Genomic DNA, 15,427 nt, shown 5'->3' with positions numbered 1-15,427 from the left:
TACCTACTCTAACCCCTACAGCATTAGCATTTACAGAACCCCCTACCGAGATTGCTGAACACAGCACCCCCAGAGGCATACTACTAGGTGGGTGACATCACCCGCAAAGGCAAAGACGCCGATAGGGAATGTAAGTTTTGGAGGCATCAAAAAGCATTACTGTGTCCCCAGGCAGCTGGAAACACACACACACACACACACACCCCCCCCTTGGGAAAGGGGCCCGGAGTTGAACACACCCTACCTACTCTAACACACTACAGCATTAGCATTTACAGAAGCGCTACGAGATTACTGAACACACCTCCAGAGGCATACTTCTAGGTGGGTGACATCATCCGAAAAGGCAAAGGCCGATAGGGAATGTTTGGGTGAGCTCTAAAGCATTTCCCGTCCCAAGGAGTGACACAAACACCCCCCAAAACCCCAACAAAACTACGGAGAACAAACACTAATAGATTGGGATCACCACAGAATACACCCTTCAGAGGAAAAAGGGGTTTTCAATGAGGCATCCATGTGACATTAAACATCTGGTCCGGATGACCACCACAACAACAACCACCCACACTTAGTATCACAGTCGGGAATGTCTGTGGTCCATCACAAAGGCATCTGGGCATGCCACACACAGGCAAACCACCACCCCAACAACACACATTGGAATGTACTGTTTTCCATCTACACGGAAACTGGGATGCTCACACATTTAGCTGTTGAAAAGGGGCATCTGGCATGCAAAAGGGCTAACCCGGGGGCAGGTGTGGAATGTACTGTTTTCCATCTACACAGGTACTGGGCATGCTCACACATTAGCTGTTGCAAAGGGCCATCTTGCATGAAAAGGAGCTAATCCGGAGGGCGTGTGGAATGTACTGTGTGTCCATCTACACAACGGGCATTTGGGCATGCTCACACACTTAGCTGTTGCAAAGGGCCATCTTGCATGCACATGGAGTCTAATCCGGGGGGGCAGTGTGGAATGTACTGTGTGTCCATCTACACAACACATACTGGGCATGCTCACACACTTAGCGTTGCAAAGGGCAAAGTTGCATGCAGATGGAGTGTACACAAAAAGGGAAAGTAAGGTAAAACTGCCCTCACGCCGGGGGTCACACATGCAGTGACCTGTACACACACAGGCCATCACAGCTGTAAGGTGCAGGTCCACCCACACTGCAGTGTACACTGTAGCTGTCAAGTCAGCACCATGTCATTGGTGAGCACTACACAGCCTTACGGCCCCACAACACCATTTTGCACATGACCACTGGGCTGTACGGGGTGTACACCAGCTGTGCAGAGTACACTGCCAACAGGGATCCAACAGGTGTTATGCATTGCAATGCCAGTATACATGAACAGGTCGGCTAAAGACATACCATGGCCCTTACACAGCTGTGACACCTACTGTTGTTTACACCAATGAACCCGTCTGGGTATGTACATGTGTTTGGTGGATGTTGCATGGACTGCACACACAACACATACATACATGGCCTTTGTTACCTTGTAACACTGGCCAATCAATGCTACACAGCGAATTGAAGGTGGGCCCATGTCTTTTGGGCTCACACTACAGGGGTAGCGTTTGACCGGGACACATACCCTGTACGGGTGCCTGTGACCCCCGTGATATCATCCCCAGTCCATGTTTTATGTATGTCAACACACATGTCCAACAATAGCAATGCATACAAACATGGCAACAGGAGACACATGTGACATCTGTACTGTGCATGCAGCAAACATGCAGGGCAGTGGCCGATGTCCTAACATAGTTGCACCTACCACACTCAGCCAATGCAGCCCCATCATTGACATCTGTATAGGGGACATACAAACAGCCTATGGGGGGATGTGTGAAATAAGTGGTAAACCACCTGTCTGATGTATGTGTGCGGGGGTGGCTCACAGTTGTGTCACACACCATCCTATCATGCCACAAGTCGCTATGTGCTGTTCGGCGGTGCTGACATAATGCATACACAGCGGTCAGGTGTTAACAACTATATGTCATATGGCACCTGTAACACCTACAACCTGTGTTATAGCAGCACCAGATATAGCGTTGGTACACATAATGCAATCAATACGCTGCATGTCCAAAAACGTGTCATCATATGGCATGTATCATTCCCAGCACTGCCATGTGTGTCGAATGGGGACCAGGGTACTTTCGGGAATATGTCCCAGTTGCTACATCCCTGTACACCATTGTAGAGACTGTACATACTCAGGGGAAGCAGGGCGTCCCGGTGAGGGTGCATCACCCCCGCCCATTGTGGTCACCAGTGTGTGTGTCTGTATGTATGTCTGGTCTTGGTGTGAGTGTGTATGTAAATACGGGGGGAAATTATCACGGGCCCCCCGTGTTGACAAACCCCGTAATGGTGATGCATTGCACAACCCTGTTGATGCCATAGGTCCCAGCCATACTGGCTACCTGTGCATGCCCCTTCTCTGTCCCCGGTGGGTGCATAGTACTGTGAGGGTGATGACCACACAGGAAAGGGGTCCCCAGCTGCACACTAGGGGGGGCGTTATATGGTGTACACCCTGACGGCCATGTTCATGTACTTTTAAAGGGTCCTACTGCTGCACAGTGTGGCCTCCAGCTACCAAGTGACACCTCACATCATCATTGGCCGGGCCCGTGTAAAACCCCCCACCATGTCACCATACCTGTAATGTGTCCTGCAAAGGTCGTCTCTGTCCAGTGTAGCCTGTGGCACCGCCCAAATGCATCAGGTGCAGTATATGTGAACATCTGTGTCATGTTTGTTTTAAAAGTCAGGATGAGGTACATGTAGCATGCTGATATTGCCAGAGTGCCTGTGTGTACCCAGTTACACGTGGGGACTGCAAACACTGCTACCTGTAGGCACATGCAAGTACACCATAGGGGGGAACCAGGGTATCACAACAACATGGCTGCAGATGCAGAGTGAACACATCACAATGCAGGGCCCCCCACTTTTACCACAAAACACCCTATGTCAATACAAAATGAAAAATGCAACATAAAATTACTATGAAACCCTACTATGCTGCATGTGCATCAGAAAGGCATAACTTGGGGGAACAACCAATTTCATATAAATGTTTTCACACACACAACCACTAAAATACACATCCCTCACTATGCATACACGGGTTTTCCCCTTATTGCTGTTCACCCTGTGCATCAGAATTTTTGGGATAACCCTGCCCCATGGTGTGGATGACAGGGACAAGGCTTCATCATATGCACAGGGTGATATGTTTGCCAGGGCATAGGCTGCACCAATGGATAACATCATGTGTGTGTAAGGGCGTGAGTTGACTGGACTTTCTGTGCAGAATGCATGTGGGTTGTGGAGCCCACAGTTGTGTTTGCTGGGGTATGTGTGTCCGTTCTGCCATTTGTGATGCCTCCCGGGTATAATTGACAGCCCCAGATTGTACAGTGCAGGTTGTACAGCTCACCCGCCCAGGCCCGTGACCTGTGCCTGCCTGGGGTTGCACGGCACTACCAGGTGGAGGTACAGAGTGGCTACTGTCCGACACATGTCCACTGGAAGTGCCCCCGCTGAATCCAGGGCCAGTCCACATGGCCTGCTGTGTCCTGGGTTGACAGGCAGAAAGCTGCACTGCTACTGCTCCCGGCACTATGGGGGGGGCATGTGGGGGGCCCGTCACGCCGACCTACACTAGGTGGTGTTGCGGGCCCTCATCCATTGGCCTACGCCTCACTCCTACCAGGTGTTCCAGAAAGACAGCTCCCCCCGGATTGCCATGCCTCGTCAAACCGACCATTTCACCTGTCCCTATCCAGAACATTAGCAATCTGCTGTTGAGCATTTGCCAATGCCTGGATGTTGTCATTTAGGGTTGGATAGCAGCCCTCTGCAGCCTCTGCCCTTCTCTGTTCTGCCTTCAGCTGCCTGTCCCGCCATTACAGTCTGGAACATGCGTCTGGTGATACCAGCTGCTTCTGTCCTGCAGGTGCATGTCTGCCAGAGGTCCCCCCACGAGCAGCACCGGCCACATGCCTGTGTGGCACATCTGCAGTCATTACACTGACACCATGGTGTGAGACACACCTTCTGTACCCCCACATTCCTGTTCCGCCAACAGCCCTGACTGTCCTTCCTCTAGGGCCCCGGTGATGCTATGTGTTGGCAGCAAACGGGGGGAAGGGGGACATAGCTGGGATGGTAACCATTGGCAAAGATTCAGCCCCTGACAACCCTGCCTGTACCTCATGCATATGTTCATCACCGCTAGTATCTGTGGGGACACTAACATCAGATGGACCGGGAGGGAAACACCTACATCACCTGTGTAAAGAAAACGTAAAGACAAAGACAAACACACACACACAAAACACACACACACACAGACACACACAGACACACAAAACAAACACAACACACAACACACAACACAACACACACAGCACACACACACACACAACACAACACACACACACACAACACAACACACACACACAACACACACACACACACACACACACACAAAAGACACACCATGCATGTGATTTGTCAGATGGCATGCAGCATGCCTGAAGAGCAGAGGGCATGCAGCTCAGACATTAATAGTGTTAGTAAGCATACCCCCCTGGGGTGCACACTACAGCAAGCAGGTGTCATATCAGTAGCCATGCAGTTCACACAATCAGGGGGCATCCCCCTGATACACCATGGGGCCCCAGAACAGGATAACAGTACACATGGCTGACTGTTGACATGTAATTTTCCGACATGTGCATTAACATGCATACATGTTTGACACAATGGTGTCCTGACACATGTACAGCATCATAATGGGCTTCACATTGCAGTGTTGTGTGTATGCCCTACAGATAGAATGCATGTTTAGCAAATGTGCATGAGCGGGAGGGTAGTGTGACCCGCCCACATTGCTATACAGTGTGAAGTACAGACACTGTGCCATTGCATGGCAACATGAGGCATTTTGGGCTGTAGAATGCATAATATGTACACATTGCATAGCCATAACTGCAACACAGTCGTGATTTTCCCGATCATTTTGGTAGACTTCAGTGACACCTCCAGTAGCTGTGCCGAGGCTTTTAGGTTGTCCCCTGTACCACATCAACTGTATAATCGGTCAACTAAGGCTATAATTGGACCATGTGTGGACAATGTGCAACAGAGTGTATACACATCCCATGTACTGTGTGGCTACATGTCTCTGGCCATCCCCATGGCCATGTGTGAAATGTGGTGGCCAAGTGGGGATGGACATCTTCTCCACATGTCTGTGTGGTCCCATATGACATACACCCATACATGTCAGACATGTCACATTCCACAGGTCTATGCAGACAACGGGTTGTATGTTTGGTATGTGGGTATAGGTCATGTGATAGTGTGAAAATATTGCAGACAGAACACTACATGTCTGGGACATGTCAGGTGGCACATCACAATGTGTGCAAATGCGGGGCATATGACACAATGGTGACACTTGTGGGCTGCCCATATCACAGCTCACTTTTGGGTACTGTTTTACCACATGTTGTTCCAATGCATACTACATATGCCTCCATTGTAGAACACCTCCCCCTTGTATGCACAGCTGACCACACATGTCGCAATGAAAAGTACTGTGGTTTCAAGTCTGTGTATCATTACGTTGATATATTGCACATGGGTGGCGTGTGAATGCATGGGGGCGACCTGCATATCGTGACTGGAACAAACATCAGGTGTGCAAGTGTTAACTGGCCACATGGCAAATAGATCTACACTGTAACATGCCTGATACTGATGACAGTCTCACCTGCAAGAGACCCATGTCTGGCGCCAAGGTACCTGTATACGGGTGACACCCCAGTATGAACATTATGCATGACTGTATGACAGCCACAGGTTGCACTGTGCATGTGCACACATTCACCTGTGTAATAGCATATAGTATGCACATGTGTGCATACCCCGTAGCATACTCCAGTATGCAGCATGTGTGCCCACATACCTGGCATATGTTGTTACTTTACATTATGTACAGTGACACATGCAACTACATGGGATATAATAGCCATATGTGCATTACTGACTTACCAGGCAACTCCAGGCTCATTGGTTGGGAGACACCCACCTCCACGATGGCAGCTAGTGTTTCTGGATGCTGTTCCTGGGTGTCCCCAGACTGGCCAGTAGCTCCTCGGGGGGTGAGTGGGGGCTGGGTTGGTGGCCCACCACCTGTTCCACCTTGTTCCTGGCATTGCAGTGGCACGCTGTTTTGCATTTTTATCAGGTCCTGCAGTGTCTGGGACCTGCTGGTAGGTGCGGTTATGGCCACCCACATCGTTCACCCTCCTGCGGGTCCTGCCACAGGTCATCCCCCTGCTGGGCATGCTGTGGCACATGGCTGAACAACAAGTCATAGTTGTCATGGAGCGTGGGGTGAGGACATCATCCTCCTGGCGGGTGTATGCTGGGAGGCGGGCGGGCATTATCTGTAAAAAAATAATGATGGTGACAGGTCACAGTTTCAGAGATGTACAGAGATACTGCTGCACATACATTTCTATGACATCTACTGCATCTGCACAGTTATCTTTGCAAAGCACCATGACACTGACGACTGCGGTTTTTGTCACACATGTCACACCCATTATGCATTGGATATCATCACCATATATGTGTGTCCCCCAAAAGTGTTCATACTCCATGTAAATGCTGTCTTGCTGTGGGCATGTCTATTTGCCTGCACTTGTGTTCTTACCTATCTGCACATGCCTCGATGTGTCCACGGTACTACTGTTGACCTGGATGCTGTGTATATGTCACATATCAACACAGACACAGCCGGGAAAGGACTTGAGCAGTGACAATGCACACCGATGGACACCTGTACATGCATGTGTTTTGCCATATACATCTACACAGCACTGTACAACTGTTCAACATCCTGAAAGGATCGCCTGTATTACACATGTGATAGACATGGGACAATGGATAGTCAGATGACATTGCAGGGTGGTCATCAACCATAGCATGTGCGGGCATGGTTTCCGCTGTTACAGATGGCCATTGTGCCACCGCAAGCTGCATCAGTGCCACATTACTGATCCAGTCAGTTGATAGTACATCTACCATGCGGCCATCACACCATGTATGACTGGGATGACATCTGCAGCTTTGATGGACAGGGTTGCATGGTATGGCGGAGTATGTCACATTATGGCACAGGGATCTGTCCAGCCTGTGGCATTTGTATTAGGAGGTGACTGTCCATGACATATGTCATATAGATCAGGATATGGACATGTAGCATGTCCATCATCATGGTGTAGCAAATGTCCTTCTGCAAGGTAGACGGCATGCTGCATAGTGGAGGTGTGGATTGTGAAGGCTGTTTCCCTTGCCCCCCAAAACCTTTTTACCACAGTGCTGTATATGCCTGGCCAGTGATCTCCGTGCTCATGGATGGCACCCTGACATGACATGGGTACCCAGACTACCTAAGGGGCCTGGAGACACCATGTCGGGGGTGCACTGCACAGCACCATCCCTTACACAGTGTCCATAATGTTGACCACAGCCTAGGTAGCAGTTTATGGGTACAGGGGTGTTCACCTAGCGGTGACACTGCTGGTATCATCCATCAGACTGTGCACATATGTCACACACCTCCCCACACAGCCCATTCTGTATGTTGTTCCCCCCAACTAAAATGAAGGTCATGGCCATTCACAGCCTTTCATACACAGATGCCTAACATTTGTCTGTGTGGTATGGGCTACAATGAGGGTGGGGTACAACACAAACCCCGTTTTTTAACTGGCACAGATGTGCTGTGCACATGTCACTTTTCACCTTTTGTAGTTGTGGGTCTGTCAACAGGCCACTGGTGGAAACACCTGTGACATGCAAAGGTATTTGTAATCAAATATCCCTTTTCTTGTACATCTGTACTGCTAACATCTACAGTGCTAATGGTTCATGGACATGCACACCATACTCAGCAGGGTTATAGTGGGGGCCACCCTAAATGACTGTCATCACCTCTTGTGGGTTGATATTATCCAACACCCAATCTGTATTGTATGGTCATGCTAGGCACTTGTTCAGAACATGTGAGCATGTCATGAGCTACTGATTACTATAGCCCATTCCACACCATTTTCCCCAGGTACACTGGCTGTCCTACACTTCCCAGCTTGCTTAAGGTACAGCTGTTGTACACATGAACATATCCTGTGGGACATGGTTGTATATGCAGGCATGTCCAACTGTCACATACCAGTGCTACTGCCTGTCTATATGAGGGATATGTTACATGTGGCAATAGAGCAATTGTTTATGTACACATTCAATGCTCACTTCCCAACATACGGCACTACAGCCTGGGGATGCACCCGCAGCCTGGGCCCTAGCTCTCAGGTGTACCTCATTACGGGAACGACCTCATTTGGGGTTCTAAAGGTGCATGTTCCTCAAGGTTCCACATTGGAAGGGGTCACACATTCATTGTTGTACATAGTTTACCTGCTAAAGGCTAGATAGATGAGAATCATATTAATTCATTGGAATATCTGTTTTATACATAAGACCAGCCTATTTTAGCCATCATATGCCCTTCCTAGTTGACGCTGTTAGTAAGCCAGTTGTAAGTGTTCCATGTTTGCCCATTTGTCACACTGTATGAGGGCTAATGTTCCTCATTTTGGGGACAGGAGGTGACAGCTATGGCTGGGGGGAATGCTGCCAACCCTGACTGCACCTGACAGTCATTTGGGGATGTGTAACATTCCCCCCCACCCATCACATAGTCTCACATAATCTACACCACTGGCCACACCTACGAGGACAACCTGTGCAGTCGTTTCCCTACTCACTGTAGGCACCAGAGGTAGCCCCCCTCATGGAAGACAACATCACCAGCTTATAGCCCACAGACTCATGTGTGCCCACATACAGCCAATAGGGGTTATAACATTCACAACACACCAGTCATAGCTGACTCTGTAGGGGGTCACACTGCAGTTCCACACAGCAGGCTACACAAGGCGTTGCACATCTTGCTTGGGTAACTGCTTTGCCCCCATGCACCCATGCCACACCCCCCGGTAGATATGTCTGTCATTCCCATGTTAGTGTGACTGCCCTGTGATGCCACTTCACAGACTATGTGCAGGGACATGCAATAGCTCACCAGTCTTATAGCCCTGAGGGTGTGGGCCTAGCCCTGGGGAGCATTTTGCATTCATCCGGACAGATACCACTGTACATGACCACTGTGTCACTTTAACAGTTGCCTATGCTCCTATTGTCATTCCACAGGCATTTGGGATCTGTCCGCTATGACTGTCCTGGTCAAACACAATGCTGTGGCACAGATGACTTGCACCTGTCGGGCCCCGGGAGTACAGCTCACATGTAGGCTCTTGCTGCTTCTATACTGCCTGTCCTGCACAGTTTCCAATAACTGTCACCGGCAGGCGGTAACTGGCATGGACATGGGTCATGTGACACATTGCTTGCATCTTCCCCCGTGACACACCCGGCAAGGCACACCTTATAATGCACCACTCAACATCTCTTCAGTGACTGGGACCTGCCTGTAGGCTCTGCAGAGCACACCTGCAATGACAGGTTATAGACAGACCATACCTTCCAGGCACATACCTGGACCGGCACACCCACAGCTGAGGGGTTCCCATATCCCACTATGTTGCACACATCCTGGCAAGTTGCTTAGCACAATGCATCAGAGGTGCTCCATGCAACTAACTGTGTCCGGGACCCTATACCCATTGTAACAAGCGACAGAGTCAACATCATACCCCACGGGTAACATACCTTCTATGGTGGTATAGTGGACAGTGGGCCTCAGCTACTACTGATGTGTGACTGACACTACCCCACACTTCACTGGGATAGCCACTCATGTACCGACACATCCATGACTCATATCCTCCACTCTGCTGGATCAACACATACACACCACCTCCAAAACCTACATTACCCTTGGCATGAACACTACCACCATGTGACTGGTGTTACACACCTGGGCTTATCCCCCATTGGTGGATTCCAAAAATATGCTAATCTACCTTTTTAGCCACATCCCGAAACACACCCATCACAGCATACACAGTACATGTGGACTACTACACCTACTTCAGAACGCTGCTGACAGCGGTTGTTAAAATCATGACACCCGTGCAGATGGACAATTCACATACAAATGCTGACACATACCCCAGTGCACTTAATTAGCATGTACACAACTGCATGCATCATGCTATTCCACACAGAGCCATGATGGTACACACCAGATAACAGACGCCACTCTGGTGGTCATGTTCCATGGACATATGATGTACAACAACAGGTGTAGGCTGTTGCACAGTGGTGTACATTCCCATGTGGGGTGGCTCACTGGTCAGCCGTGGTGGGGCCACAGGGTCCCTCATCACATACTCCAAGACTAGCTACGTAAACATGACTGCCACACATTCGGGTGTACCACCAGGCATTATGGTGGTATGTTAGTATTCGATGGCAACACCCACATCTGCCGTCACATACAACAGTCACTCAGGAACATTGCAGACCCAGGTATTGTTGGCAACATGCTGGAGGATGGATTCAATGCTGACAGTACACCCTCTCACTCACTGGGGCAATCCATACATGAACATTGTGGTGTCCCTGTGGTCACACCTACACAGTACTGACCTACACTCTTTTGTCCTGGGACACTGGCCCCATGTCACCTTCCAACGTCCCAGGCTGTGATGTCCACCAACCTCAATTACATGTCTCCCACTAGGCCACCATATTCAGTAATAGCCTTGTTTCAGACATTGTAGACCCCGAATGGCCCCAGCAGCATTTATCACACTACACACAGGTGGCACCCATTGCACGAGTGGGACTATAGTCCTACACACCTGACTGGACTGTTCTGCATGGCTATGGGGCACATCATCAGGACGTCATTCTCAGCCACATTGTTGGTCTCCCCCCCTCTGCTGCCACCCAGGTTGGGCTTCTTAAGGCCCCAGCATGGCCCCTACACATGGCCGACTCCTTTCATACAGTTACCAGGGCAGTTGCTGATGGTGGGGTCCACACATCCTGCATTGGCCTCTCGTTGCCTTTCAGCAGCCTTCCCCGTGGTGGTATTGAGAACATACACAGCCACCTGCACATCACCCTGTGTCTCAGGATGTTATGCTATGTGGCCCATGGACAGGACCGACAGTCAGGCCACCACACCATAGTACCTACTCCATCTCAGGTACTTTGGCATACCAGGGCCTCAGTCATAGGGCCCTCATGTTGTATATGCTTCCCTGTGGAACAGGCTGGCACAGGGACTTTCCTGCCTGCTTTAGAACCCCTACATACCAAGCCCATGATTGCTCCACCAGCTGATACTGACTCCAACCATAGGATGGTTTTGACAGATACATAATATGACTATCATGGCATGCTGCATGACACAAGGTGCATGCACATCACCTTTGCATTACACCATTCACCCACTGACTATCACATGGATGGTAGTCCCTACATACATATCACATTGTACATGTTTGCAGTACACACATATGTCCCCACTCCTGTGGTTACCATTGCCACTGTGGCATGGATATCTTCCTACGTGGCCACACCTATCTGTACTGGGTGTGTAACTGGTAAATAGGCACCCATTGTACCTCTGAACACATGACATCTACACACATTCAAGGGTACACCACCCCATTTTTACCTTACACAACAGCTACAGCTTTACATGCCACAACATTAAACACCATGCGTTTTCTGAGCTCCGACAGTTTTTTGGGGTGCACTATGGACACCACATCTGTACACATTTGCATACTACATACTCAGGGCTGACCTCTGCTGATCAGACAGGACCATACGCAACATAAGCAGAGGCCACTGTGAGCAACATGCTCATGGATATGTGCACACACGCCACAATGAGTGGGATGTGCTTCTGGGTTACATTCCCAGACAGGACACTCACCATGCTGTGGAACATAAGTCCTCAGTACATCACGCAGGGACACTCAGTAGCACTGTTCATGTGATACCTCCCTTGGTGGTTGGGAGACACATTTAGGCCTGGGATCACTGCAGTGGCTGTACTGTGCAGTGGTGCAGGTGACGCCTGGCTCTGCTCTTCACAGGGCACTACTCTGGAGAGGTGCCACTAGTGTGAACACTGTAGTTGTGCTTACACGTGGACTTGACAGACTGCAATACCCCCCTATGCACCTGTGCAGCTATTTTCCTTTGTGCATGGTTACTTGGTCCCCTTTCCCTTTAGATTCATATGCTATTACATGTCCCATACCACACCATATGTATCCTGTTATTGACATACCAAAGCTACCTTTATGCATGTTTTGCCTGTTATGCTGTGGAAATATCTGTATACTACCTATAATACATACAACACATTTTCACATAGATCCCATGATGCAAAGCATATTGCTCAGCGGGGCCACCTTACATATGCATTAACGTTATTTGCCCATAACATCGTCTTACAGATATCAACATATACTATCCCCCTCTCCTTTTTGGGTTTTTTGGTTTTATTGGAAATTTTATTAGCATCCCCCTGGGTTCTTCGCCTTGTGTCCCCCGTGGGCAAAATTCTACAAATGTTAGTATCTCGCAAAAACACACATAAATATTTCCCCACTTTTGCATTGGGAACCGTTTAATTAATGCAAACCGGGTATCATAAAAAAATAATTAAAACAGTCATGTTACATAATTAAAATTGGTTCACATTTGTCGTTACGGTTCGTTTCATCTCTTACATGCTGTTTTTCTATACAACGGTTTTAATTTGGGAAGTCACCTTAATTTGGTCCCAAAAAGGGATTTTGAAGGGTTCCCGAGTGTAATTACTTTCTATGTGTGCGCTATCCCTTAAATTGCAGGGCGGGGGGGATTTGGATTCTTTAAACTTTTGGGCAATTGTTTATTTGCCCCCCATTGGGGAAAAGGTTTTTATTTGGTTTGTTTGGGTGTAATGCAACCCCGCAGGAGGCAATATAGTTTGGGTTTTTCCCATTTTACAGTGATTTTGGTTCACTTTTTGTTTTTTAAGGTGTTTAGGGTTTCAATTAATTTACCTGAAAAAGGTGTTTGGCCTTTACAGTGAATTTTTTTTCATTTTTATTTGGTCTTTCAATGGTTTTGGGGTTTTTTCAAAGTAATTTTTGGGGTGTTTTGGGAAAATTTTTTTTTAATTTTATTGGGTTTTTTGGTTTTTAAAATTCGGGTGGGGATTTCCCCTTTCCGGTATAAAATTTTTGGTCCTTCCCAATTTAAACCTTTGTTGGGGAAAAAAGTTGGGCCATTGAAAAATTGGGGAACCTCGGGAACCCGCATGAAAAACCCAAATGGCCCGAAACCCCGGGGATATTTTATTAACATCCCCTTTTGTTTTCTTGGTTTTCAATTTTTTGGTTTGTTTTTAAAAGGCGTTTATTTTTACCTTATTATGGGAAATTTTGGCATTAAAAGCGTTTTTCGGCCAAACCCCCTACCCCCACGGGTTCATAAATAGCCTATTTATCCCAAATACCTATTTTTTACTTTAAAATAATTTAAAAAATTTAATTTTAAAATAAATTAAAAAAATAAATTTAATTAAATGGGACTAAGCCCCTACCCATTCCGGGTTTTTCCCTTTTTTACGTTTTATGTTTAGGAACACATTCCCGGTGGGGATTTTTTTCCTCCTATGTTTTTGGGCAGGGGTTACCTACATGCTAGCTAACCCCCCACCATATTTTCCCCCCTATTGGGCCCACAACCCTTTTTTGGACCCCATTTTCAACAAAATTTTCCCCAAAATTTAAAATTTAAAAAAGGAAAAATACAGGGGCACGTTGGGAAAGTACTCAGGACCGGGCACCGGCGGGGACAATTTCCCCAAAATCCCAAAAATATTCTGGTTTGTTTTGGGGCCCTTTTCTTGGTTTTCACCTGGGGGTACATTCGGTAGTTAACTTCCCCTTTTCCCGGGGGGAATTTGTCCTATATGGGGTTTTAATTGGGGCATGGTCTTCCCTTTTCCGAAATCCTGAAAAATTTTTCACCCTTTTCCCCCTAGCCCTTCCGGTTTTTATTAATACTATTATATTTTAATTTAATTAATCCAAATTATTTAAAAATATTTTAAAATTTTATATATTCTGGGGGCTGAAGGCCCAGGGGGCCCCCTTCTGTGGGACCCATTTAACTCCCGTGTTTTAAATCCGTGGCCCGTTTGGGTTACAAAATTTTACTGGTATGGGGTCCCCTTGGGGCCACCCAATCCCTTTTCTTTAAGTGGCTTTTGGGGGGACCCTTTTTTTCCCTATGTCCCGGGGTACTTTTGGGCGAAATTTCCCCTCCTCCGGGGGCCCCGGGGGTGGCATATTCCCCCCCCCCTCGCCTACTGGGGCTGGCACCCCTTTTTCTTTAAATCCTTGTCCCTTTTCTGGTTTGGGCCGGGGGGTTTGGGGCTTACCATTTTGTCCCTGTGGTGTTCCCGGGGGGGGATCATATTTTTGTAGTGGACTACTTCTTTTGGCATTTTCCTGGGGTTTCCCCGAAACCTCCCTTTTTCCAGCCCCCTTTTCGGGCCCTCCCAAACCACCGCTCTATGTATTTTTTTTGTTTCGTCCTTCATTTGTTTGTTTTTGTTTGGGTCATTTTTGGGTTCCCCCCTTTTTTTTGCTTAACCCCCAAACCTGTTTTGGGTTTCTAAAATTTTTTCCGATTTTGGGTGTTGGGGATTTTAGCTCCAATTTCCCCCCCCCCTCCTGATTTTTTGGGTTGCCCTACCTGGCTTTTTGGATGGTTTTGGTTTTTGTACTCCCTCCCCCGTTGCTTTTTTGGGCAGGCCCCTTTGCAACCCCTTCCCCCCTTTTTGCACACTCCTCCCCTTCCCGGTTTTGGGTTTCTGCCCATTGATGGTAAATTCTCCGGGGGATTTGGTGTTTTTTTGCCTTAGTACCAAATTATATTCCCATTCCTTTTTCCCTTCCCCGTTTTGGGGTTACCTATTGTTTCGGATTTTCTTTCTGGTTTAGGCCCCGGACGCTTTCCACCATTTCTTATGTCCTTTATGTCCTCACTTTTCTTTCCAGGGGATTTAGCCCTTGGTTAGGTTTCCCTGGCCCCCTCTCCTTTCTCCTTAGTTTGGGTGTTTCCTTTTTTACAAACCTCACTCACACTCGATTTAAATCCCAGCATGGCAAACTCAACATGTAAATTTTAAAATTCCCGGTGGTTTACCTAGTGATTTGGAAACCGTTTTTGGCCCCAAAATTTTTCTTTTAAAAACCCAAAGCTGGGGTGGGATTGAATCATTAAATTTTTGTTTACCTTGTCTTTTTTTGCCTTTTTTTAATTTTCCC

The sequence above is a fragment of the Protopterus annectens genome, chromosome 4.part1 (assembly GCF_019279795.1).
Source record: "Protopterus annectens isolate FY-2018-M chromosome 4.part1, PAN1.0, whole genome shotgun sequence".
NCBI lineage: Eukaryota > Metazoa > Chordata > Ceratodontiformes > Protopteridae > Protopterus > Protopterus annectens.
This window is presented reverse-complemented; position numbering follows the sequence as displayed.